This window comes from Ursus americanus, chromosome 8 (genome assembly GCF_024610735.1).
Source record: "Ursus americanus isolate L20-20 chromosome 8, mUrsAme1.1.p, whole genome shotgun sequence".
NCBI classification, from domain to species: domain Eukaryota; kingdom Metazoa; phylum Chordata; class Mammalia; order Carnivora; family Ursidae; genus Ursus; species Ursus americanus.
Genome location: NC_142134.1, coordinates 46,023,422 through 46,049,921, shown reverse-complemented (window position 1 = coordinate 46,049,921; position 26,500 = coordinate 46,023,422). Strand labels below are relative to the sequence as shown.

At 36.6% G+C, this 26,500-nt stretch overlaps 1 long non-coding RNA gene across 33 annotated transcripts in view; it reads right to left on the bottom strand.

Moving 5' to 3' along the window:
* LOC123804027 (uncharacterized) overlaps positions 1 to 26,500 on the bottom strand; it is a 146,427-nt gene that overhangs the window by 77,994 nt on the left and 41,933 nt on the right. For 31 of the 33 annotated variants that reach the window (XR_015725489.1, XR_015725490.1, XR_015725492.1 and 28 more), the window contains one exon: positions 5,717 to 5,820. This is a non-coding gene — a long non-coding RNA (uncharacterized LOC123804027). Of the gene's footprint in view, positions 1 to 5,716; positions 5,821 to 16,036; positions 16,149 to 26,500 lie in introns of all 33 variants that reach the window. The other 2 variants (XR_015725483.1, XR_015725506.1) reach the window with 1 other exon arrangement.

The window sequence follows — 26,500 nt, the reverse complement described above, 5'->3', positions numbered from 1 at the left end:
AAAAAGATTTTATTTACTTGTTTGAGAAAGAGCATGTGATCACGCCTGTGCCCAAGGTGGGGTGGGGCAGAGGGAGAGGCACAAGAAGACTCCCTGCTGTGCACAGAGCCTGATGCCAGGCTTGATGCAGGGCTTGACGCAGGGCTTGACGCAGGGCTTGACAAAAGGCTCCATCCGTCCCAGGACTCTGAGATCATGACCTGAGCTAAAGTCAGATGCTTAACTGACTGAGCCACCCAGGTGCCCCCACTAATGTACTCTTGAAGAATAAACACCAGTGTGTTGTGTTCTTCCCTAAAATATTCACTTTTTGAAACCTGTGGTTGCTACAAAATATTACTTAAAGTGTGACAGAATAATAAGAAAAATGTAATCATAGACCATTCTCTTCATTGGTTGTAACAGAAGATTTCCTTGGGAGTGATGAATTACTTTGAATGCAAGCTATGAAGTTGTTCATAAGAACTTAATAAAACTTAAACTTCTAAAGCATAATTCAGGGTTTCATCACTCTGAAAGATGGCAGCAACTCCATCACTTTAAAATTTGTTATGCTTCCCGAAGTTCAAAAACAAATGCTCTATTTTATTACCTTGGCTTCATTATGTGAAAAAATCCCATTGTCTATTTCTTTTACAAAAACTTTTGCTTTTCTTGTTTTGTAAGACTTTGTTGATGGTAAATTTGCTGGCTTAAACTTGTTACCTAATTCAGAGCATTTTAAAAGGAAGAAAAAATTCTCCCTTTATTAACATTTTTGATCCGAGCATATTTCTGGTATTGCCACATACACAATTGAAATTCCCTCTTCTTTCTATCAATATATCCAGATTTGGACGTAAATATTGGTATTGCTACATTCCCTATTTCCAATCTGTTCTTAAGCAGCAAACAGTCATTGAGAACCTGCAAATGGGAACTATGGGTAAGTCTTTGGAAACACAGAGAAAGGGACAATTCATTCTGATTGAAGAAAATGGAAGATAAACATCTTATCTTGGAACACAATAAAATTAAACTATGCTACTTTAAATTAATTGATAAATGCAATAAAAATATCAATTCCAGTTTTTATAGAATATTCTAAAACACTTTAAAGGCAAACATCTCCAAAACATTTATATGTGAATATATAAGCAGCAGGCAAGAAGAACAAAGAAGACAGAGAACGAGATAGATAGGGAGACAGACACAGCAGCACAAAGATGGTTGATAATAGACTTGCTTATCAATTTTACAAATGTTTTAATATTATAACAGAACTTCAAATGTTGTCAGACTTTAAAAAATCAGGAGGAAATATTCAAAGGCATAAAATTGAGGTTTTTAAATATATTTATTCTTTTATGAGCATTTGAGCAAAAACTAATACAACAGTGGGTAATATTTCATAGTTTTCTTTTGCATAATTAGATATCCGTATGGAGAGTAATTAATTTGGGCTTTTATTTCACATTGTACATTGCAATAAATAACAACTGAATCAAAGAACATATAACTTATTTTGCAAAATACAGAAGAAAGTATAATAGCACATTTAAATGAGAAACATTTAACATGAAGAAAGAGAAACTTGGGGCATTCAAAAAATGAAGGTTATTAGAGATAAAATATGCCTGACCATATAAAGATAACTTTTTATAAGGGAAAAATGCAATAAACTTAAAATAGCAGAATGAGGAAAACATAACAGATAAACATAAAGATAAGCTTTTGCTATTCAAATTATAGAGAAAAGTGAGATTAATAGATATGGTCAGTATACAAATTCCATTTAATAGATGATCAGAAATAATGCACAAATGGAGAAATACAGATAGTTAGCTAGTATTTGGGAAATCTGCCTCCATTCTAAAAATATATTAAAGCTCCTTTAAATAATTCAGAGTCATTGTACTTTGACTTTTTAAAAAAATGGTTTTTAACAAGCCCTAGTGTTGATGAAGTTGTAACAAATAGGTAGTCTTATAAAAGTCATTTGACAACATGAATAATGCCAGCCTTTTAAAAGTAATATGGCATTAGAACAGGCTCTGAGAATCCACTTATGGCCTTTGTGTGAGTAACCCCACTTCAGAAAAATAAGCTGAGGAAAACTAAAAGAATTCATTTATTCTCAATGAAAAATTGACAACATCCTGAGTTCTGAAAAATTATGTATTAGTTAAGTAAGGAGTCTATTAATAAAATGCTATCATATAAAATAATGTATATATGAGTTATGAGAATGCTAGGAAATGTCAACATAAAATTATATGAAGAGTAAAAGGCTCATTAGACCAGATGGAATTAACATATATATACAGAACATTCTATCCAAAAGCAACAGAATACACATTCTTCTCAAGTGCACATGGAACATTCTCAGGATAGATTATATGTGAGACCACAAAACAAGTCTTAACAAATTTAAGAAGATTGAAATCATATCAAGCAACCTTTTCAAACCACAATGGTATGAAACTAGAAATCAGTTTCAAGAAGAGAACTGGAAAATTCACAAAAATGTGGAGATCAAACGACATAAAAAAAAAAAAGAGTAGAAGCCTCAATGTAAATATTAAATAGATACCAGTGTTTGTGATGTCCTAATTCTTTTCCCAAAAGGAGAAACATGAGCTAAAGAATAAGAAGACAGTCTTCAACTGTGGTGGGAAGAGATTTAGAAACATTAGTTGGGGACATAAGTTCATTGTCAGTGAACAAATGGTGGCTCAGTATTTCATTTTTCTGGCACAGCTTTTGTTTTATTTTTTATTGTTTTGTTTTTTCCTGTAATGATGACATTTTTTAACCTTTGAATTGAGTTCTGACATACATACACCGAAATACAGACACACAGTAAAACCAATATTAAATGTTCAGTTCGATGCAGTTTTACAAATGTGTGCATCCATGTATCTCCCCCAGATCAAGATATTGAGTATTTCCAGCACCTTAGATGATTCTTTTTATCCCTTCGCAGCTAATACCCCACCAAAGAAGTACATTATTCTGACTTGTATTATCATTTATCGGTTTTGCTGGTTCTTGAACTTTACATAAACCAAATCATAGTCTTTAATCCTTTGCATGTGTTTTCTTCCAAATCAGCATAACATCTGTGAGAGTTATTCATGTTGTTGAATGTATCAGGATTTCATTCTTTTTATGGTTGTGTAATATTCCATTTTATGACTATCCCATGTTATAAGTATCCATTTTGCCATTACTGGATTTCTTTGGGCTACCTCCGAGGTTTTGGTAATTATAAATAAATTTGCATGTAAATGTCTTTTGGCAAACATACATGGTCATATCTCTTAGCTATATGCTTAGTGACAGAATGGCTGAGATGAAGGCTAGGTGTATGTTTCCCTGTAATAGATTCTGGCACATTCAGGGGGAAAAGTGAATCTGCAGTGGGCCTAGCTGGTTAGCAATGGGCCCTATCACCTCTACAGCCTTATTTATTTGTATTGTTTGCTAATATTGCTTGGTCCAGAAAGGCTTCACATTTGCTTAGCACACTGATTCATCTGAAATTATAAACATCAAAATTTCAGTGGTAAGGCCTTTCAAGTATTTCAGTCAAAGAAAGGCAAACTTTTTAAAGTATAGTCAACCCATCTTCTCTGGAGAAAGGTCACCTCAAAGTCAAGAGCAGTAGTTGTTTTTCACTTTGCCAGTGATGCACACAGGGTGGATACAGTCCTGTACTCACGAGCCTTTATTGCAGTGGCTCAGTGCTCATCCTCATTCCCTGTGCCCTGTGCTGCCTGATGAGCAGCCTAAGTGGCCTTGCTCACTTGCTACTGCCCCAGGGCTCAGCGCTTAGGCCAAGGCAATCATCTTTGAGCACATTTCTACTGCAAGGATCTTTCCTTTTCTTGTATTTCACTTAATAAAATTAGTCACTACACATGGTGGATTAGCAACAACGGCAGCTCAGCTTCCTCGGATTTACATGAATTTATTCTCAGTGGAGAGATCAAGAGGCAATTTATTCAGTTCTTGGCCTTGTTAGGAGTTCCCATCATCCGACCCTGCAGCTCTGTCTGAATAGCATGTTTGTGATTATTTATTATTTGGGAGGATTATTCCCACTTTTGCAGGCAGCTACTAGGAGATCATTTCCTGATTCTGATTTTTTTCTGAGCTCATTTGATAAGAGCAAGAGGGAGCAAGAAAATAAAAGGTAAAATTTATTAAAAGTGGGCTAAAATGTCAAAATTTTGACTGATCACAGAATACCCCCCAAAGTCTTTATTTTTTTTTAAGATTTTATTTATTTATTTGACAGAGAGAGCACAGACAGAGAGGGAACACAAGCAGGGGGAGTGGGAGAGGAAGAAGCAGGCTCCCAGCGGAGGAGCCTGATGCGGGGCTCGATCCCAGAATGCTGGGATCACGCCCTGAGCCAAAGGCAGATGCTTAACAACTGAGCCACGCAGGTGCCCCCAAAGTCTCTATTTTTGCCAAAGTGATTATCAGGATATTTCTCTAAGAGATAAGAGCCGTGCTTTCAAATAGACTGTATCTATATACTGTGCATGCATAGTTAATAAATGGGGAATTCAGTTTTTCAGGCATGGCAGATATTAGCATTGTATTAACCTAAGGCTACAGCGAGAGAAGAGGCAGTCTTTCTGGATGTCTAGACCAAATGGGAGCTTAACAAGAGGGAAGACGTGATGGTGCACAACCATACTTTCTCCTTTCATGCCCAGAGATATTTCTATAACTCCACAGTTGAAAAGAGCTGAATCTAGAATCACCAAGAACTCAAATGTAAAGGCACCTTTCCTTTCTGGCTTCAGAATGTATGGATGAGGCTAGGCAAGTAATTTACATGCTCAATGCCTAACTTCTCTCGTGTATGAAATGTGCATAATGGCAATACCAACCTCCTAGGACTTTGGTGGAGATTAGGTGGAATCAGGCCTCTCAAGGGCACTTGGCACTTGGTAATATCCACTGTCATTATTATTGTGACTGTTCTTGTCCTTGCCTTTCTTCTCCTTCTCCCTCATCCTATTCCTATTCCTCCTCTTCCAGCCTCCAATTCCTATACAAAAGAACCACAAACTGTACATACTCATTAAACTGGCCCATGTGATTAGAAGGAGCCACAGAAAACCCAGATATATAGACTCTAGCCTTTTGTTGTTGTCTATAATAAATCAGCATTGCTCATTTCCCTTGCAGATCAGTTTCAGATTTTTGCAACTCAGAAAGCTGTTACTTCTCTTCTTGCGTTTAGCTCTACAGCATCATTTGTAGTTTTACAGGTTATCTTTCCAGTGAAAGGAACTGAAAATCTATGTACAGTGATTTCTTATGGTGGGCGGCAACAATAGAGCTTTCATGCTGAAAATGACTTTTTTTTTCTTTTTTCTCAAAAGTAATTTGGACATAGAGGAAAGGTGCTAAAATGTTGTAGGCTGGAATTGGTATTTTCATTCTTCCCTCCCCGTGCCACGTTAGAGAATGCTAGCCAATAGAAGTGACTGTTGTGTGTTAGCTCTGTGTGTACTGGCTGATGAGAAGAATGTCTGGGTCATGTGGTCTTGCCCATAGTTACCTACCTGACTGTGAGGTTAGCAGGCTGGCACACTGTATGTGTGCTCTTACCTTGACCCTCTGCGCACTCCAGGCTTAGATGACTTGTAGGAGAATTTATACTAGCAATCTTTACTCACCCCCCTTACTGGAATGCTGAGAAACATTGGCTTACCTTCTTCTCTCACATGCTGAAACCAAATTCTCCCATGGAAAGGTCACATTCTCATCCATAAAGCAAAGCTCTCTGAACTTTTATCTCCAACTCTCCCTTGCATCCTATGAAACATGAATTATGAAGATATTTTTTAATGTTTGTATAACACCTATCTTATTTCCTTTGATTATACAGAAATTATGGGTCTGCCTCCTTACATAGATTTCTATAGGTTAGATTCATTTAAAAAAAATTTTTCTGCATCCAGTAAGCTAAAGTGTAAAATGCAGTTTCCTGTTATAACTAAGTAATAAAAAATGGATCGAGTGTCCAGTATTAAAATTTTGCAGGTAGACTATCATTTTTGCTTTCTGAATTCTAAGTTCTCAGTTACTCAGAGAATGAGTGGGAGATGCTGTTGTTCAATTATTCATCATTTAAAACAGTCACATAAGGAATTGCCAGTTTTCCTTGCTCCCTGGAAAACTTTTTAGGGAATCTGGATGTTAGGAAGGGATTGGAAAGGAGGAGGGAGCAATATTTACACATCTCCAGGAAATCACGGGAAGTGAGGGCTGGTTCCACAGGACTACAGTCCAAAACCATAGTAGCCAATGATATGGCACTGCTCTGTGAGACCAGCTAGAAAGCTACAGTGTGCTATAAGGAAAGCAGTTAATAAGATCAAAAAAATGGTACAAAATTCCTAAAGAGTTAGACTGTTCTACCAGGGTACTACGTTTAGTTTTAATCACCATATTTTTACATGTGGGATGGTGAGGAGTATTGTGCATGTTCTGGACTTTTCATTCAAAGAAAGAGAAAGAGAGAGAAACACAGTAATCCAGTGAAGGAATATCCAAGAAACTATTACCAATAGTTGCCTTTGCTTTTAATTGTACACATTTCTTTATTGTTCACATTCCTTACCATGTCCACAGACCTATTTTTATTGAAAATAAAATTGAGAGATTTTAAAAAATCACTTGGAGAAATTCAAAGACAAGGTGATAACAAAAATAATGATAATACAAAACACCTTTATAGTACATACCAGACACTGGCCCAAGCACTCAATATAGATTGGCCATTTCATCCTCATAATAAGCTTAGAAAGTAGAAACAATCATTATCCCATTTTACAGAGGAGCAAAGTGATGCACAAAGAGGCTCAGTAACTCAACCCCAGTTACACCCCTGGCAAGCGGAGAACCATGATTTGAAGCCAGGCAGTGTAGCTCTAGGTTTTGGGCTATTGAACAAATATACTATAAAGTAATTAAGATAAAGGAAGAAGTCTGAGAAGTAGTGTGATTTGTATCTGTATGCATATGAGGAATTTAAAAAGGTAGGGAAGTTTATTAGTTGTTTATGTCCACAGAGAACCCCATTCGTAAAACATGAGCTCTAATTAAAGCAGAAAGAAATGAAATTTAATATATGAAAGAATCTGATTTCAGTTGAAGAAACTCTGGAATGGTAAACCAGGAAAATGACTTTGAAAACATGGCTTTTTTATTAAAAATACCTCTGTAGGGTAATTATGGTAATTAAACTTTCCATCTTTACCATTACTGTTGTCTTCTTTGTTATCCAATGTCTCTCCATCTCTAATTCCATTTCCTTAGCCTTATTTACAAATTGTTCCCCTCCAATGATCAAGTATATTCAAATGCCTTAAGGGATGCTATCTTGAACACTACCCACCCTCCTTTATTACAGTAACGATTTCATTTGATTGGCCCCATTACTCCTACAGGGATGAAATTAAGATGATTAAATCAAACATATAAAACAAATCATTAGGGTGGTCTATGTGAAGTTCATACAGGAAAACTAATAGAGATTTTTGAAGCTCACTTCTTTAAGACATAATTTTCTAGTACGTAAGAAAAAGGCCATCATAGTCATGTTTTCCAAAGAAATGTCATAATGAAAATTCTTTAGTAAAATAGCTAATGGACTGGTAATTGTATACTTTATTGAATATGCCAGTACTTATCATTAATGTGATCCATAAAATGAGTAATATTTCTGACTTTATTGAGATTAGAGTAGCAAATGAGCTAACAATGCTTACAAATTAAAATCTAGGCTATAGCACTGACAATGGGGGGCACCTTATTTTAGAAAGAAGCAAAGTATTGAAACTTTAAAGTAGTTATTTTGTAAATGTGTCAGATCATTTTCTCTCCAAGTTGTAGAGCCCCTTATCAAGAAGGCTGAATCCTGCCATTTCTGTACCAGAGAATCTACTATCAGAGATCCTCCCCGGCTTTCGTGAGAAAGAAAATTGGGAGAGGCTTTCTCAAGAATCCTGATACCCCCCTATCCCTACCCCATAAATACTCACCAGTTCCATAAAGTCACACATGATGTTTTTCTCTTGCTTGGAATATATGTGATGGAGGATATTCTCACTCCCACAAAATAGACTGTAATCTCTGCACAATCTCTGCCCAATACCTATATTGCCAGCCTCTCTCTCTTCCCTTTACAAATGCACAGTGAAATGCAAAAATATGAGAGAAACATTATTATATAGATAACCTTGAATCCTTCTCAATGTATTCAAGGATAACTCATAAATAAAACCTATTGTTTTAAATATTATTTGTAGCAAACCTTATACCTAATCAGTGTGAAAGAACTAGTTTGTCATGACACTGTGGGAGAGAACTGATACTGGACCATGTCATAACCAAGTTTGCCATTTGCCTCGTGACTACTTGGAATTGTACCTCATTGCCTACAAGAGAACAGTGTTCTCCTTTCTCTCTCTACTTTGCTTGAATTAAAAAGGGAATCCTTGAGAGAAAAATAGAGGCAATTGCTTTCTCTGTGTTTGAAAGGTAATATGATGCTTAAGTATCTGGATGTTGGAGGATGGACAGACCTGAGTTCCAGCCCTGGCCCTACTATTTGGTAGATTTGTAATCCTGAACAAGTTACATAACCCCTTTGAGCTTTGGTTTCTTCATCTATGTAATAAGGCCCACTAAATAGAGTCAAATCATTAACTGTTATTAGGAGAAGTAGTTATTCATTGTTGTCTGGCACATTTTCAGAAGAAATCTGATTACGTAAAAGTTCCCTCCTTTCTCCAAACAAATGTATCAACCCTTGGGAGTAAATATTTTTTTAAAAAAACCCTTTCCCCAAAAAGTTACCATGAAGGCTAGTTTCATTCTTTTCAAACATGGTTGTCACATAAACAAAGAATTATTTAGATTCGGGGGAACTAAAGTTAATTGGTTACAACTAATCAGCAAGTCAATCCTGGAGTCTCTGCTGCTGAAATGAGTCTTGGAGATGAAGGGAGTAGAATAGCCATTCCAGGAAAGAGATTACCAGCACAACCCAACACTAAGATGCATGACAGTGGATCTCAAACTTGAATGTGTCTCAGAAACACCAGGAGAGTTTGTTAAGACATAGATTTCTAAGCCTCATCCCCAGAGTTCCTGGTAAAATAGGTTTCAGATAAAGCCCAAGATTTCACTGTTCTAATGGTTTGATTTTGATACTGCTGGCCTGGGACCACACTTTGAGAACTACTGGAGCAGGATGATGTATTGGGGGAGTGCAGAGACTGTGCTTTGTTACTGATGACGTAGTGCAATGAGCACGTAGCCAGAGATGGGCCAGAAGAGACAGGTAGAACACAGATCGTGCAGCAACTTGGACATCTACTGAGGAGTATAAATTTAGTCCAAGGCCCAATTTACAAGGGTCACTGCTGTGCAAATGGATTGAGGAGTAGGAAGCCTGAATCCTAGTTAGTCAGTTGAGAAGTTGGTGCAATCATCCAAGGAAGAGATGGTGGGAGCTTGAGTTAAGACAGAGTGGGAACAAAGATGAAGTAGACAGAGCTTGATGATACATAAGGTAAAAGAATGGAAGGAGCCTGGTTTGAAGATGCTCTTCAAGGACTCAATCCATAAGAAACTATATAAACTATAATAGTTCTAATTATATGTTACAATTGTTTTTTAATTATTTCAGATATTTAAATCCATAATAAAATTGAACAGGTTTGAAAAAATTTAATAGGTTCCAACCAACTACTGACTGTCTGGCAATCTATATCCATGTAGTAAACAATTACCAAAGTGTAGCAATGATAGTTACTGTGCACTCAGTGCTTGTTTTGCACTAGGAAGTCTCCTACATACTCTACTCAGTATTTTATTTACTTCTCACCACACTTTAGAGTGGGCACTATAGTTAGCCCCACTTTATAGATGAGGAAACCATGGTCCCAGGTTAAATCATTTCCTGTTTTAAATATCTTTCATGTGCTGCTCCAAATCCACTCTTTTCCACACGCTTTCTGCCATAGGAGGCTGGCCTGTGTGGACAAGCTTCCAGGTGGATTTAGCCAGTGGGAGAACCTGGCAGGAGACCAGAGGTAGGGAACAGAGTGAGGTCAGATTTTATTCCCTCCTAACACATTGCCTCACATGGGCTATGTTCCTCAACAAAGTTGTCACAGATCCTCTGAAAGTGGCCTTGTCTACACAGCTTTCTCCCTCCTGGTTCCAGGAACCAATTTTTCTCCTCTTCCTTTCATGTTTAAAAGTAGTACAACCTCTTCTGTTTCTATGACTGGGGCACCACACTAACCATTATAGTTTTCTTACAAACTGCTTACACTTTTACATTAGTCCCTTTATGACATTTCCATTAAATTTTCCTATGTTGAACAATCAAGGAATACAAGGAAAGGGTACAGGAAGCAGGGATTCAAAATCCCACAATCTGACTCTAGACACCAAATTCCTAGAGCCTGCTGAAGTGGGGGATGGGAGGTGGGGAAGGATTGGCGAGCAATGTCTCTTCTGTATTTTGTAACTGAGTGCAGACAAAGGCAAAGAATAATCATCTAGTTAAATAGATTTCTGCAAATCAAGAAAAGCTAAGAGTCTGAAAAGAGATTAATGAAAAATCTATTCTTTGGCCTCTTGACCAGTTCACCCTAATTGGGAAAGAAAAGAAGGCTCTCTACCCCACCCTCAACATCTTTATATGACAGCAAGAGTATGTTTAAAAACAGATAGGGTTTAAAGTACCACCATTATGAAGATAATAAGTGGCAACCCTTGGTTTTCTCGATCTCACACCTCACTTCAGTGCCTGCCTCTTCCATCAGCAAGACAAGTAATTAAAATAGTGTGGTGAGCAAAATGACACAGGATGGAATCAAAACTTCTGTGAAGTTTCTGAAGGGGTTGTTTAAAACTAAAAACCTTGTACATGATGTGGGTGACTATTTTTTTAATGGGTGACAGAGCAGGAGAAGCACCATTCTGGACAATAGCTTTTTATTCTCTCATGTTCGTATCCTGTTCAGTTAAAAGAACTCATTTTCTTGCAGTGTATGGTATCATACTCCTGGTTATAGAGTGTCATATATAGTGATATATACAGTTATATGTAACTTAAGTTAATATACATGAAATCTTCAGAAAACAGATGGATGTTCAACTTTCCAAAACTGATTAGAATTGTTAATCAGAGTTCAGAGAAGAGTACAGTCACAGCCAAGATACCAGTTCTATCGGCTTGTGATGGTTTCCTTAACAATGTAACAAGCCTTATATCCCTGTCCTAACCATAGATAATTTTAGGTTATACAGCTACCATTTTACATTTGAATATATTAGTTCCTTAGCCTGGAAATCAAAAGCTATGGAAATGTTGCCATAAAATTAAATGTTAGATATTGAAAATAAACATGCTGATGTGACCATTATTGAGAAAATAATAAAAGGCTTGAGAAAAGGAGAACAAATGAAAGTTACTAGATGTAGCAAACCTAGTTTTTCTAGGAAAGTTGTAAAGTGCCAATAAATATATACACAGTACAAAAGAAGTTAAAAAATTTAGAACTCAAAAGAACAATTCACTTATCAAGACCTGATTTCCTAATGAATTACAATATTCAGCATATTTCATTTATGTATACAAAATAATGTGCAATTTTCTATAAAACCACTGTGATAATCACATTCAATACACATCTGGTCAAAACAGTTCAATTTCTTATTCCAGAAAGAATCTTATTAAATTAGAAATGAGTAATGTATCAATGCACTATAAAATCTAGGTCTCTTGACTCTAAGCCCAGGATTATTATCAATCTAGTAAATTTCTATTCTAACGAATTACACAGAAACTATTAAGAAAATGTCTTAGTTCCCATATCCCTACCCAACTTTCTGCTTGTTCCCTTGGCTTTAATTAAGTGAATCTATTCCAGGTCATACCCATTTGCAGCTGATTTAAGTGAACTGCACCCTTGAATGGGACTTTCATTGCTGCCATCGATGTGATCAATTCAGTCCCCACAGCCAAATTGATCATGCAGCCACAGACATCCATCTTTAAGACAGCTACTTTTAAAAATCCCAACATGCCTCTGTCAATTTACTTTCAGCCACAGACAAGTCTGGCCCTCACCTTAAGCAAGCTTTCCCAGATTAGAGAGAATGACACAGATGCCCCCAAATTCTAAGGTTAACAATTTGAATGATCACCATGCTTATAATCATAAACATGGCAAATGAGGGGATGTGGGGGAACAAAAATTGTGAAAATAGTAAGTAAACCAAACCTAGTCTCTAAAACAAGTAATGTTTTTTTCTGTGACGTTTGTAAGGTGTATTTGTGCTTTAGTAAGAATTAACATTTATTGTACTCTCTTATACCCTCTTATGAGCAAGACGCTGTTCTAAGGTTGTTGGTTTTTTTTTTTTTTCATTTACTATCTCATTCGATCTTCTCAAAATCCCAAGTTTTGTTTTGTTTTCTATTATTTCACTCAGTCCACTTGACATCCTACAAAATAAATATATTAACACCAGTTTATAATGAGGCTATGTGAAGTTAAATAAAGTCACATAACAAGTGCCTAAGTCAGGATTCAAACCCACATCTGAAAGTTTCTAGAGTAACATTGGGTTTTAGTACCACAAACTTTTCCAGCCATAGCTAAGGTCATGACCACTCCCCATTCTGGTGATATACACACCACCCTTTGTGTCTCATTTTCTAAGTATTCTCAACCCCAACTCCTACTAAACCTTTAAGAAGGTTGAAATCTATTCCAAATTATAAATAATGGGAAGGAGCTTAAAAGATAAACAAGAATTAAATTTTTAAGGCAAAATTAAATCTGAAGTGAAGCATGGATAGAGAGATTTAATGGAGGCAAAGGGAGTTTCCTTGAACTCTTTAAATGACCCAGTGATGGTCACCTTCTCTGGGAACATGGGCAGATGATATGAGTATGGGGACATGTAAAAAAAAGTCACCATGAAGGACAAGTGATTAATACTGTCTCAGAAAGGACAGAGATAGTCAATGCATGTTTGACTCAGAACTTCACTCTGCAGGCTTCTTAAATATTAAACTACTAAGTCATTTCCAAAATATGGATTTGGGGGGAGGGATCTGGTTAAGTATGGAGGAATAAACACAAGTCTATTTCCACCCAGTTCTTTAATATTACCAAAATGAAAGAGGAGAAATAAAAGTAGTATTAACCCTCAATGGTAAAACAAAGAAAGAAACAAACACACACAAAAACGGAAAAGGAGACAACAGTAGAAATGAAGGAAAGAATATGGATAAAAATTTTGTGGGTAGGCTGGTGATGGGTATTAAGTAGAGCACATATTGCATAGAGCGCTGGGTGTTATACAGAAACAATGAATCATGGAACTTTACATCAAAAACTAATGATGTACTGTATGGTGACTAACATAACATAATAAAAAAATTTTTAAAAAATTTTGTAGGTAGGAAGCTGACAAAGGAGAGGTTACTATCTTAGCTGAGAAGAGAAAATTAAACTCTTATACATCTACAGAGGTGAGTAATGATGAAGCAAATGTATACCCCTCAGACCTCAAGACTCAGGATTGGGGCACAGTGTTCCATGAAATATCAGAGCATGGCTTAGGGCTGAAGACAGCAGAGTTGGTGAAAAGGCTTCAGAAAAAGAAGTTAGACCCAGATTTCTTTCCACAACTTTTTCAATTAGACAAATATCCCTCCCTCCCCAACTTTAGAAGGCTAGAGAGTTTTTTAGTCTCTCAAGAAGATGAACCAGAGAATTTGAACTCATGTTCCCCTTTTGATGGGGCCATGGTGAGTTACTAAAGAGAAAGAAGGGAATTAAATGAAAATCTCAGTAGTTTTATACTGGAACTCCCAGCCCCATTCCCATACATCTGCTCACAGACCACCAATAGCCCAGGGTATATCTACTCCTTGAGGATTTGTCTCTAAAATATTTCAGAGGAAACCTGCAATTAGTAATTTAGAGGATGGTCTCTGAATGCAAAAAGCTAGTCTCAAATGCAGTCTCTTTGCTGAAAAGCCACGCACAGCTTTTAAATGCCTCATTCTCTAAAGGAACAAAGAGCAAACAATAAGGGCAACAGCAGTTTGAAGGCAAAGCAACTTGAAGAAATCCTTCTACATGGGAGAAAAAGGAGGGAGAATGGAATTTAGAAGAAACGGGACCAAAAATAATTTCAATCAGGAAAATTTAAAAATATATCCATAGAAAGAAAGAAGAGATCGTATCCATAAAAACACAAATGGGATGCAAATGGGATACAAAAATGTAAAAATTTTATAGTTCTTGGGGAAAAAAATATCAATGAAAGAGTAGAACAAACATCCAAGAAAACTTCAGAGAAAGTGAAATGAAAAGCAAACAGATGGACAATGAAGGAGGAAAAAAAAACGAGGAAATTAAAATGTTAACTTAAGGAGGAAATGATCAGATTAACTTGGGGAATTTTCACAGATTGGAAAAAATTATTTTCCAGGCTGAAAGAGTTCCCCAAATTCCCAGATTTATAAATAAGAAAAACACTCCTTCAAGGCCAATCACAATGAAATTACCACCTCCTGGAGATAAATGAAATTCTTGAACGCTCCGAGAAAGGAAATTTAAGTCATATCCAAAGAATAGGGATCACAATGGCATCTGACTTCTCATCAGCAGAACTAGAATCTAGTGGTACCTTCAAAATTCTGAGGGAAAATGATTCACCCTAGAATTTTATATATAATAAATCATGAAGGACAACATTTTCTGATATTCAAGACCTAGAAAAAATTTGTATTCTCCATTTCTATAATCTCTTAGAAAATTGTTGTAGAATACGCTACAGCAAAATGAAATAGTAAACTAAAATAATAAATCAAAGTAATAATAACAATAATAGCAATAATGATAGTAATAATAAAGAGACGCATGCAATCTAAGACAATGGAAGAACCTCACAGGAAAGACAGCATGAAGTGTGAGAAATCTGCAGATGACTAATGTGCAAATTAGTCATAAAAAGAGCTGTGAGAGGGGTAACTTGGCTGTGAGCATGGAGTGGGGGGTGCTGTTTGAGAATTTAAAAACAGTAGAAATATCCATGTGACAAAGAGTAATGGCATTTGAAAAACAGGTAAAAACAGGATAATTTTTTTAAATGAGGAAATTAATAAAATTAAAGAATACAACTTGTACAAGAAAGGAAATAACAATTCTGGTACACTATTTGGCTCACAGTGAACAAGATTTATATAAGCATAATAATGTAGTCACTAACTTCTAATTGAAACAGGCATATATACAATATACAATTATTAATAGTACATATAATCTAATTAATATTATTAATATAATAATTGTATTGATATATATAAATTTTATATATGCATATAAATCGTGTGGTAAAATAAAGGAGGTGGGTATAAGAAAGCTAAATATTCAACCATGATAAGAGGAAGGCAGTAGAAAATAGTGGTTGTGGTATAATAAAAAATACACATATTTGGTGTTTGTCCTTGGTTCCTGGCTATGGGGCTTCAAAAGCCTTTGGAATTTTCTAAGTGATAGGAGTATGTCTTGTTATTCATAAAGAGCCCTTTCCAACATATGTGAGTTTATGTTAATGAGATGGGATCCCTAAATAACTTCATGATGGGGATTGGTCAACAGAAAAAAACAGATAACTGGAGCGTTGGAACTTTCAGCCTCATCTCCCAACCTCCAGAGATTGAGTTCAACCATATAATCAATGATATTAATCAATCATGCCTATATAAGGAAAGCTGGAATAAAAACTCTGGACAGTGAGGCTCAAGGAGTTTCCATGTTGGTGACATCAATGTGCTTAGAGGGTGCCATGTGTACCCCCACCCAAGACCTTGCCCTATATATCTCTTCCATTTGGCTGTTCCTGAGCTGTATAAAAAACTTTATAAAAAACTGGAATTGTAAGTATAGTGCTTTCATTAAGTTTTGTGAGTTGTGTAACCTACCAAATTTTTGAACCTGAAGGGAGCTTGTGAGGAGTCCCAATTTTGTAGTCAGCCAGGAAGAACTGTAGGTGGCCTGCGGACATCTAGGACTTGTAGCTGGCAATGGGGAAATCTGAAATGAGGAAAGTCATGTGTGACTGAGCCTCTCAATCTGTGGGGTCTGTACTAACTCCAAATTTAATTGAATTGTGAGACACCAAGTTGCTGTCAGAGAATTAGTTGTTGCAATGCGATAGCCAAACAAAATGTTTAGAAATATGAAAGTTAGTACCAAAAGAAAAAGCTAAAGTGGTTCAAAATCATTTTCTCTAGACAGCCAAATTAAAGGGTAGAAATGAGTGGGCAGGTGCTTCTTTATTTCCTTAAAATCTTTTAAATTTCTTTATCATGTTCATGTATTACATTGATGAAAATGAAATTTTATTAAATAAGAATTAATTTATTTCTAAGAGGTGAGAGTATCATTTTATTATTCACTAAGTCTTCCAAATCATAATGCCCATTACTTAGTCATTAATTAATTTGTTCATTTGTCCCGTATTTATTAAATATCTGACATTCCGTGCCCAGTGGTGAATAAGAAGACTTTTGGAATGTGTATTTTGATTGAGAAGCACTATGTAAAAAAGAGATAGGGTGCCTGTGTGGCTCAGTTGGTTAAGTGTCCAACTCTTGATTTTGACTCAGGTCATGATCTCAGGGTTGTGGGATCAAGCCCTGTGTCAGGCTCCATGCTCACTGGGGAGTCCGTTGGAGATTCTCTCTCTCTGCCCCTTTCCCCACTCACATGCCCCCTCTTTCTCTCTCTCTCAAATAAATAAATCTTAAAAAAAAAAAAAGAAAGAAAGAAAAGTGTGAGAGAATAAATGCAGAGCAATATTTACTATAATATTTTTAAAAAATATTATCATCGTTCTTATCAACTAGTAGAAATAGGCATTTTTACTGGGCAATTTTTTGTAACATATATTGGCATAACATGATAAAGTATAGGGTACAATTTTCATTGTACAGATTATCATTTATTATTACACCAAACTAAAAATTATAGTATGTGTGGAAAATCATTTTGTGAGTACGTAACATAGGAAAATGCATGTTTTATACGGAATAACTCAAGACGTTTTATCTTCATGCCTAGTTTCTTGTTTGGCAATCACATTTTAGTTTAATATTGGAGTTGTGATCTGTGCTACAATTTGTTTTGATGGTCTCCAAAATGATTGATTTTGGCCTTGTCTTATGCACTGTTCAAGGTTTTACTTGAATCAAATTTAGGTTGGTTTCTTTTTTATCCATTTGAATGTCAATTTATTACTTTTAGCTTCCAAAAGAATTACAAATGTGTTTTCTTCACTATTTAAATTCCCAGAAGAGATATAACTCTGCCTTGGCAGGGCTGAAACCCCCTAATCCCAAAGCCCTCCTTCCCCATTGAAACAGTGGTGTTCATTATGCACTTCTTTATTAACTTGAGGTTTCTTAGGCAAGCTTCATTACATCAGTGTAGAGCAGACATGAACATTTAACAACAAAAAGCAGGATTTCACTGGGACATAATCAGATAACGAAAGCAGTATGTTAGTCCAATGAATTCTATAAAATTATCTCAGCTAGTTGCATCCAATGAGAGATGGGGTCCAGTGGGGTCTAGGGCTGGGGTGGGAATTGTGGCAACGTTTTAACAGTTGAGAAACTGGTAATGACATTATCCCTACAGCCAGATGAACCTCATTCTTTCAGGGTCCTCTCCCCCTCTTTATTTCCTTTCTATCATTTTATTCTTCCTTACTTTCCAACACTTCTGTTTTCTCCCATACCTTTATCCTGCCAAATATTCCCATTTAGCTTGTATTATGTGTCAGAGCTGATAAGCAGTATATGTGTATTAACTCATTAATCCTCACTACAACCGTGTGGGATTGGTGTTACTGTTATTTCCATTATACTGATAAAGAAACTGAGACGCAAGATGAACTCCCCAAATTCACATACCTAGAAGCTCCTACATTCTTCATTGCTGCTTGTACACTGCTTCCGAAGCCAGATGCTCTAAGGAGCCCTTGTCAACGCCCTCCCCCATATACACACAAGGCTTTCCGCCTCTGGTGACTCTTAAAGCCCAACAAATTCCAGCTTCAGCTATTTCACCCAAATTGGTCAGTCTCTTGCCTGCAACGTAGTTGTTAGTTTTCCAATTTGCCTTTGGATTCTTAGACCACGGCTATCTTCCAAAGCAATGTGGAGGGTTGTTACAGACAAATAAAAGGAAAATGTCAGATTTTCTGGATCTGGATTTACCCACGTGACTTGGCTGTTTTGGTGTTAGCCTTAGGGAGCCTTTTTCCTAAAGCTTACCTGTGCTTTATAAGATGGTGTGGGCAGACTGTTGCTCCAAAATGAGGAATAATTCCTGCCTATTAGCAAGTGAGTTTGCCTCCAGGAGACCATTGAACGTCGGTACAAATCAGAAGAGTTTCAGCAGGGGCCTAAATTAACCTGCGGGAGCCTTTCAGAGCTGCAAGCAGTATTACTCCCAAGCACAGCAAGGTCAGCCCCGTCACGATTTGGGCTCTGCTTCTAAAGTGGGAATGATTTTTGAAAGAGAACTCGCCTGTTGCTTTATGTTGTGGAGAAGAAAAAAAATTAAGAAAATGTGACTAATCAAGTGCTAGAAGACTTGAAAACAGAAGTTTTCTGATTAGTAATGCAAAGCTGGGATCATGTCTTCTTGTATTTGTCAAAATGGAGAACATAAAATCCTGCTAACCTATTCAGCTAGCTAAAAGGTTTCCATGACAACTGTGGGAACTTGGAACATTCAGTATTCTTGTCTTCAAAAATAACCTTTCCGTATAGGCAAGAGATTGTTAAAAGCACTAACCCACTTCACCTCTCCAGTCCAAGGTAACTACCTGACCATTATGTTGGTCTCGTCCTACCCTGGAAAAACTTCAAATGGTCTGTTTATTCTGGTGTAGGAATAAAAATTCAGATGACTAGCCCAGTATAAACTATGTTTAATCCCAGCAGGTTTGAGCCCTTTTACTTTGTGTACTCATTAGTTTTTCCAGAGGAAAGAGAACTTACTTCTATGCAAGGAATTATAGACATAAAGGTTATTTCTTCTCTCCTTTTAAAGCCAATCAACTTGAAAATAGAAAATATAGTTATCTCTTGCAAAAATTTTTCCTGAAATGCCAGCAACACATGTTCATGGTAGATAATATAGGAAATACAGAAAACACTAAGAAAAAAAAGGATCCATTATCTCACAACCCAGAGAGCCTAACCATTGTTGAAATTTTAAAATGTCCTATTCTAGGATTTAAATCATATCACTATTTCATTAGTTCATTTTTTTAACTGATTCCTTAAGTTTGACCCACGCAGAAAGATAAGCTTGGATAATGGTGGGTTTATTGCAAAAAAGACAAAAACAAAAAGGTACATAGTAGATAATCACCTGGGTAGCAGTCCCTCTAAGACTGACTTCATGAAGAACCAAAACAATAGCTTTATAAATATTCAGTATAATTAACCTACCTCATTTGTGCATTGGTGTTCGTATTTCCCCAGAAAGAGGTTCTGATTGGTCTGTTGGCCATCATCCAATATGGAGCATCTCTTTGCCTGGTTTACTTAATCCTTGCTAAGGTCACAAGTTAAGTTTCAGGTATCACAAGTGGCAGAACCCCAGAAACTTAACTGGTCCATTTCAGCCTTCCTTGTGCAGAACGTAGTCTCAAAGGCTCCTTACTAGTTTATCCTATACGCAGTTTTATATATTTTGTTCCCCTGAGATTCATCACCTATGGCATTTCAGAAGTGGGAGAGTAGAAGTGGTTGACCCCAAGTACAAGCAATGTGGGGGTGAGGGGGTGGGTTAGGCAGCATTACAGCAAAATTAAAAGCAATAATTAATAAATAAAAGCTACTGAAATTCAGCCTGCTTTATATTATCACAATGTTCCAGCAAGTCTAAACATTGGAATAAAACACTCCTTCTCCAAAAATATTTTTTATTGTTCTAATTTCTCAACAGTTAGTGAAGACACTGATGGGTTTTACTAAAATAATATATATTTAAGCTTCAGATTAGTGCACTTTAGTTACTTACACTATAATCAACCTTGTAATCTATGTGGGAGTTAATTCAAAGGACTCTCTGTGTGGTCCATGACAAAGAGAATTAATGTTCCTCTCCTTCCAAAAGCAAGTTCCGTAGGGTTCAGAATCATTCAAGCTCACTTTGGGCCCAGTTCATTTATTCAACTCCTATGTCCTGTTCATTTCTGCACTTAGCCAGTAAATTTGAAATAAACAATGGTAGCATAGTGGTTGTAAAGATAAATGAACAGAACTTGAGTTACTTCAGTTCTATCATTCTATGTGCAAATCATTCTCTGAAATGGGGAATTCAGTCTTTTGGACGTACTTTTCCATGTGCTTTTCCTTCCTTCCTTCCCCCCAAAATACATATATTAAAATATTAATTTATTCATTTTTCCTTTTTTGTACTGTAATATATATTTTTTAAATGTAGTTTAGTCTATTTTCTTTATTGGCATAAAGTCATATAAAAAGTTCAAGATTAGGGGCGCCTGGGTGGCACAGCAGTTAGGCGTCTGCCTTCGGCTCAGGGCGTGATCCCGGAGTAATGGGATCGAGCCCCACATCAGGCTCCTCCTCTATGAGCCTGCTTCTTCCTCTCCCACTCCCCCTGCTTGTGTTCCCTCTCTCGCTGGCTGTCTCTAACTCTGTCAAATAAATAAGTAAAATCTTTAAAAAAAAAAGTTTAAGATTAGAATTTTACTATCCATGTTTCTTTTCCGACTATTGTTACTGTTTGTTACATTTCACAATTTTTACTGAAAATAATTTTGTCCTTCTTAGGAGGAAAGGGTATTTAAAATGATTCATTCCAGATGTCAAATACTCTAGGTATTCCATTGTCTATCATATTTTAAGCATTTAATGATATTAACTTCTCATTGTAAACTATTATCCAGAGACACCAAAATTTATTTAATTATTAATCTATTGTTGGACAATTAGTTTGTTTCCAGGTTTTGTTATTATAAATAGTTTTATATTGATATCTCTGTACACATTTTATTCCTTCTTTCTAACTTTGCTTCCATCTAATTTTATGGGACTGCTTATAGGCAATAAACAGGGCCAAAAACAGGACAAAAGCACCACAATTGATTATCCACAAACTAGATAATGTGAATCATCACTGCAGTGAACTCTAGCTTATTCAATAGTTAATTATCCACAAACTGAGTATCAATAATTTATATGACCTACCTACAGCATCCTAGTAAAAATAAGAATTAAAAAAAAAATCTTATGGTGCATTGTCTTTAAAAAGCCTTAAGAATCTCCCCTTTTTTTTATATGCATCTATTATTTATGTGCAGTATTCTTGAACATTTCCATCTATCATGTTACGCAGAAGCTTTGCAGAATAAAATCCTCCCAGGCAGCTCCTAGTCATCTGGGGCATCCTAATCTGCTATATTTATTCATGTTTCAATGCACATACTAAATAAGAAATTGGCAAGATGATGCAAGGGGCTATGGATATTCAGCTTTGTTCTTAAGCTTGGAGTCAGGCAACATTTCTCTGGATAGTTTGCTTCCTACCAAACTGTGTGCAGAATATAAGGAGAATCTGATTTACACCCACGCCAAGGAAGGAGCTCTGCCCTAAAATCACAATGCAGTATATTCGGGAGAGGATTGTTCTGTGAGAGACAAGGCAAAGCCATGTTAAGAGTTTGGCTCTAGTGCCAGACTACCCAAATTTGAATCCCACTGGCTGGTTGGGTGACCTTGGGCTAGTCAGGGGTTGAACTGGGCTCTGGGATAAAAGAATAAACAAATTACAGTCCCTGTACTCATGGAAATTTACAGTTTAGAGAGAGTCAGATAATTAAAAATATGATTATATAAAAGAATACAGATCAGGACCTCCCACCCAGCCTCAGCGTATCTGTTGGTTGTTATTATTATATTATTATTGAAATTGATGTTACCTCCCATAGAAGCATACATTTCTTTGAAGGTAAACCATACACACACACACACACACACACTGACAGTAAATTTTCTCTCTCTCTCAATAAATACAGATATAGATACATATGTAGATATATGTGTATATGTATAAATGTACACATACACACCGATGATAGATTCTCTCTACACATACATATACACATTTACATACATACCTAAATATTTTTTTTCCTTCAGGAAAAATGAAGGGATGCTCCCTCCACCCCCCTCTATTCTTCAGCCTTCTTCTTCATAATTTTTTTCTTGCTTAACTAAGGGTAACTGACTCAAACCCAAATTCTACATACTGCCAGTTTTATGACCTTCTCCAAAATTACTTAAATTCAATAAACCTCAGTTTCTGTATCTGTAAAATGAAAATTAAAAACAGTATCACCTCATAGGGATTTTATGCAGATCGTAAGCAATAATGTATATAAAGTGTTAAACACAGTACCAGGAACATAGTTAAGAATTCGATTAATGTTAGTTGCTTTTGCAATTAGTACTCAGTCAATATAAGAATCATCCATAGACTCAGAGCTCATTATTATTCCCTTCCCTCTGGGATCTTCTAGTTACTAGAGAACATTTATTGAACACTTTAAGGAATATAAAATTATCTATGGATGGAAGGGATAATTCTCTACGGCTGTATATGAACTGTTAGATATAGCAGGCTGGTTCCAGTTACCGTATGGTGCCTAGATAAGTATTCCTTTACCCGCACATTTTCACCACCCCCTATAAGTGTCACATGACCCCAGTACTTAATTCCAGCACGTGGAGAAGGCTGCTGCTCACACAAGTAGGCCACATAGAGGGCTGAGCAATGTCTTAGGCACTTCAACAGGTGAAATTTTCACCAATAGGCCATGAGAAGACCTGAAAGCATGGGCTTTGTTCCTGCCCCTCACAAGATCAGTGGTATCTCCACCCCAGTGCTGTTTGCCAACTATACTTGGAGATCTTCCCTTTCAGACTTAGCTACTGTCTAAATGCCCATGCCCATTCAGCTAAATAAGATTGCTTTTTCAGTTTAGGGAAAATGGTCAGCAACTGGATTAAGTCTGTTTTCAAATAATTTTGATGTCACACTTGAAATAAAGCTTTCGAAAAGTCCAAGAGCTGATATGTCAACAGCTCTGTTCTCTGAATCTATTTTGACAACTCCCTTTTAAGCCAATGAGTGGTTCACATCCAGCTACCTGGGCAAAGGAGTGAGGGAGGACTTTAGGGTACAATTCAATGAAGCACAGAAGAAGAAAAACCACAAAGGCTCCAACTTACATATTTATTTCCTCTCTACATCTACCACAAACATCTCTGCATCTTAGCCTTGGTAAGAGAGTAACAGAGAAGCTAGCACTCCAGAGTAGTCTAGCTCTTGGTAACATCCCACCCCTAGTCCAACTGTAAATGTAGTGCTTAAATAATCACCTTATTGCTGGGGCAGGGAAGAAGGAAAGGGTTAGATGAGGAAAGGCAGTATTTAGTACTGGCTAAGGTCATATACTGTGGAATCAAAAAGACCTGGGTTCCCATTCTCCTTCAGCCACTTAAAGCTTGGTGACTTTAGGCAAACTACTCAACCTCTCTGAGCCATGACTTCCTCAGTTGATAAAGTGGATGATGAAAATAGTACTGACTTCACAGGGTTCTTTTGGGAACTAAAAAATGATAAAGTTTTGGCATAAGAAAGCAATCAGTAGATGTTAGCTTCTGCTACTCTTAAGGGAGATGCATGAAGAGCAGTATAGGAAAGAAAACTTTATCATGTCTGTCTTCTGCTGTGCCAAGCCTGTGTAATTAGGTTTCCAAGATCAGGAAACCACTAGGTGCCTTGTCTGATGTTAGCAACTCATTTTTGTTGTGCAAAATTCACATTTGCAGGCCTCCCAGAAACTGTTGTAGAATGAAGCACATAAAAGATTAATGCACATTCGGCAGTTACCTCCTGGATAACACTTCTCAGGGGATTGATTAAGGAATTTAATTTAAACCAACAGAACCAGTAATATTTCTGCTGATCCCTTGTGTAACTGTGTTAGTGAACATAAATATACATGGACAGGCTTTGGGTATTCTGTGATTCTTACAATTATCTAGTTCAAAGGAAAGCAAACTGATTACCATATACATGAAACTGAGAAAGAGAAAGTTCTGTTCTGTGTCAGCAGGAGGGGGAAAGGTGGTTTTGAAATATGAATGTCTTGCTACTTTTATTTGATGTGTTTTCAATGTTTGTAGAGAGAAAATAATTGCCAAAATATGACATGTAGAAGCAAATTGAGTGTGTATTTTTCTTCTCAAGATTCTGTGTTCAAACTTTGACCAAAAGTAATGCTGTCTAACATAACTCCTGCAATATGTACATCCAAGTGATTGAAGGCTAAGAAATAAGGAATCATAATCCTTTTTTAATACTTGCTTATCATGATATACTTAAAATAATAACTATGTCTGGCATTATATTAAACAACAAAGAGTTTATCCATTTCAATATCTTTCACAGAAGCTCAATATGTAAAATAAATAAAAAACAGAAATTCTCTGGTTAAAGTGTAGGTTAGATGTCTAAAAATCTGACCTTGTAGCCTTCTCATTGGTCCCCAGAAATAACCACTGAATGACCCTGTGTAATCCAAAAACTCAAAAGAACAAATAGCCCTTAATATTTATATGGAAACAGAAAAGGCCCCGAATCGCCAAGGAATTGTTGAAAAGGAAAAACAAAGCAGGGGGCATCACAATGCTGGATTTCAAGCTTTACTACAAAGTTGTGATCGCAAAGACAGCATGGTACTGGCACAAAAACAGACACATAGACCAATGGAACAGAATAGAGAATCCAGAAATGGACTCCCGGCTCTTTGGGCAACTAATTTTTGACAAAGCAGGAAAAAACGTCCAGTGGAAAAAAGACAGTCTCTTCAATAAATGGTGCTGGGAAAATTGGACAGCTACATGCAAAAGAATGAAACTTGACCACTCTCTCACACCAAACACAAAGATAAACTCTAAATGGATAAAAGACCTCGATGTGAGACAGGAATCCATCAAAATCCTAGAGGAGAGCATAGGCAGCAACCTCTACGACATCAGCCACAGCAACCTTTTCATGACACATCTCCAAAGGCAAGAGAAACAAAAGATAAAATAAACTTGTGTGACTTCATCAAGATAAAAAGCTTCTGCACAGCCAAGGAAACACTCAAAAAAACTAAGAGGTAGCCCACGGAATGGGAGAATATATTTGCAAATGATACTACAGATAAAAGATTGGTATCCAAGATGTACAAAGAACTTCTCAAACTCAGTACAGGAGAAACAAATAAACAAATCATAAAATGGGCAGAAGATATGAACAGACACTTTTCCAATGAAGACATACAAATGGCTAACAGACACATGAAAAAATGTTCAAAATCATTACCCATCAGGGAAATTCAAATCAAAACCACACTAAGATACCACCTTACGCCAGTTAGAATGGCAAAAATTGACAAGGCAAGAAACAACAATTGTTGGAGAGGATGTGGAGAAAGGGGATCCCTCCTACATTGTTGGTGGGAATGCAAGTTGGTACAGCCACTCTGGAAAAGTGTGGAGGTCCCTTAAAAAGTTAAAAATTGAGCTACCCTATGATCCAGCCATTGCACTACTGAGTATCTACCCCAAAGATACAGACATAGTGAAGAGAAGGGCCATATGCACCCCAATGTTCATAGCAGCATTGTCCACAATAGCTAAATCGTGGATGGAGCCGAGATGCCCTTCAACAGATGACTGGATTAAGAAGATGTGGTCCATATATACAATGGAATATTACTCAGCTATCAAAAAGAACGAATTCTCAACATTTGCTGCAACATGGACGGCACTGGAGGAGATAATGCTAAGTGAAATAAGGCAAGCAGAGAAAGACAATCATCATATGATTTCTCTCATCTATGGAACATAAGAACTAGGAAGATCGGTAGGAGAAGAAAGGGATAAAGAAAGGGGGGTAATCAGAAGGGGGAATGAAGCATGAGAGACTATGGACTCTGAGAAACAAACTGTGGGCTAAAGAGGGGAGGGAGGTGGGGGAATGGGATAGACTGGTGATGGGTAGTAAGGAGGGCACGTATTGCATGGTGCACTGGGTGTTATACGCAACTAATGAATCATCGAACTTTACATCAAAAACCAGGGATGTACTGTATGGTGACTAACATATTATAATTTAAAAAAATATTTAAAAAAAAAGAAAAAAAAGAACATAGCTTAAAACAACTTGTATGATGCATTGCTCTTTACTATATACATGCTCTTTTATTTTATTCTCACAAAATTCCTGTGATGTAAATCTTAACACCCTCGTTTTACAGATCAAGAAACCAAGATTCAGAATGG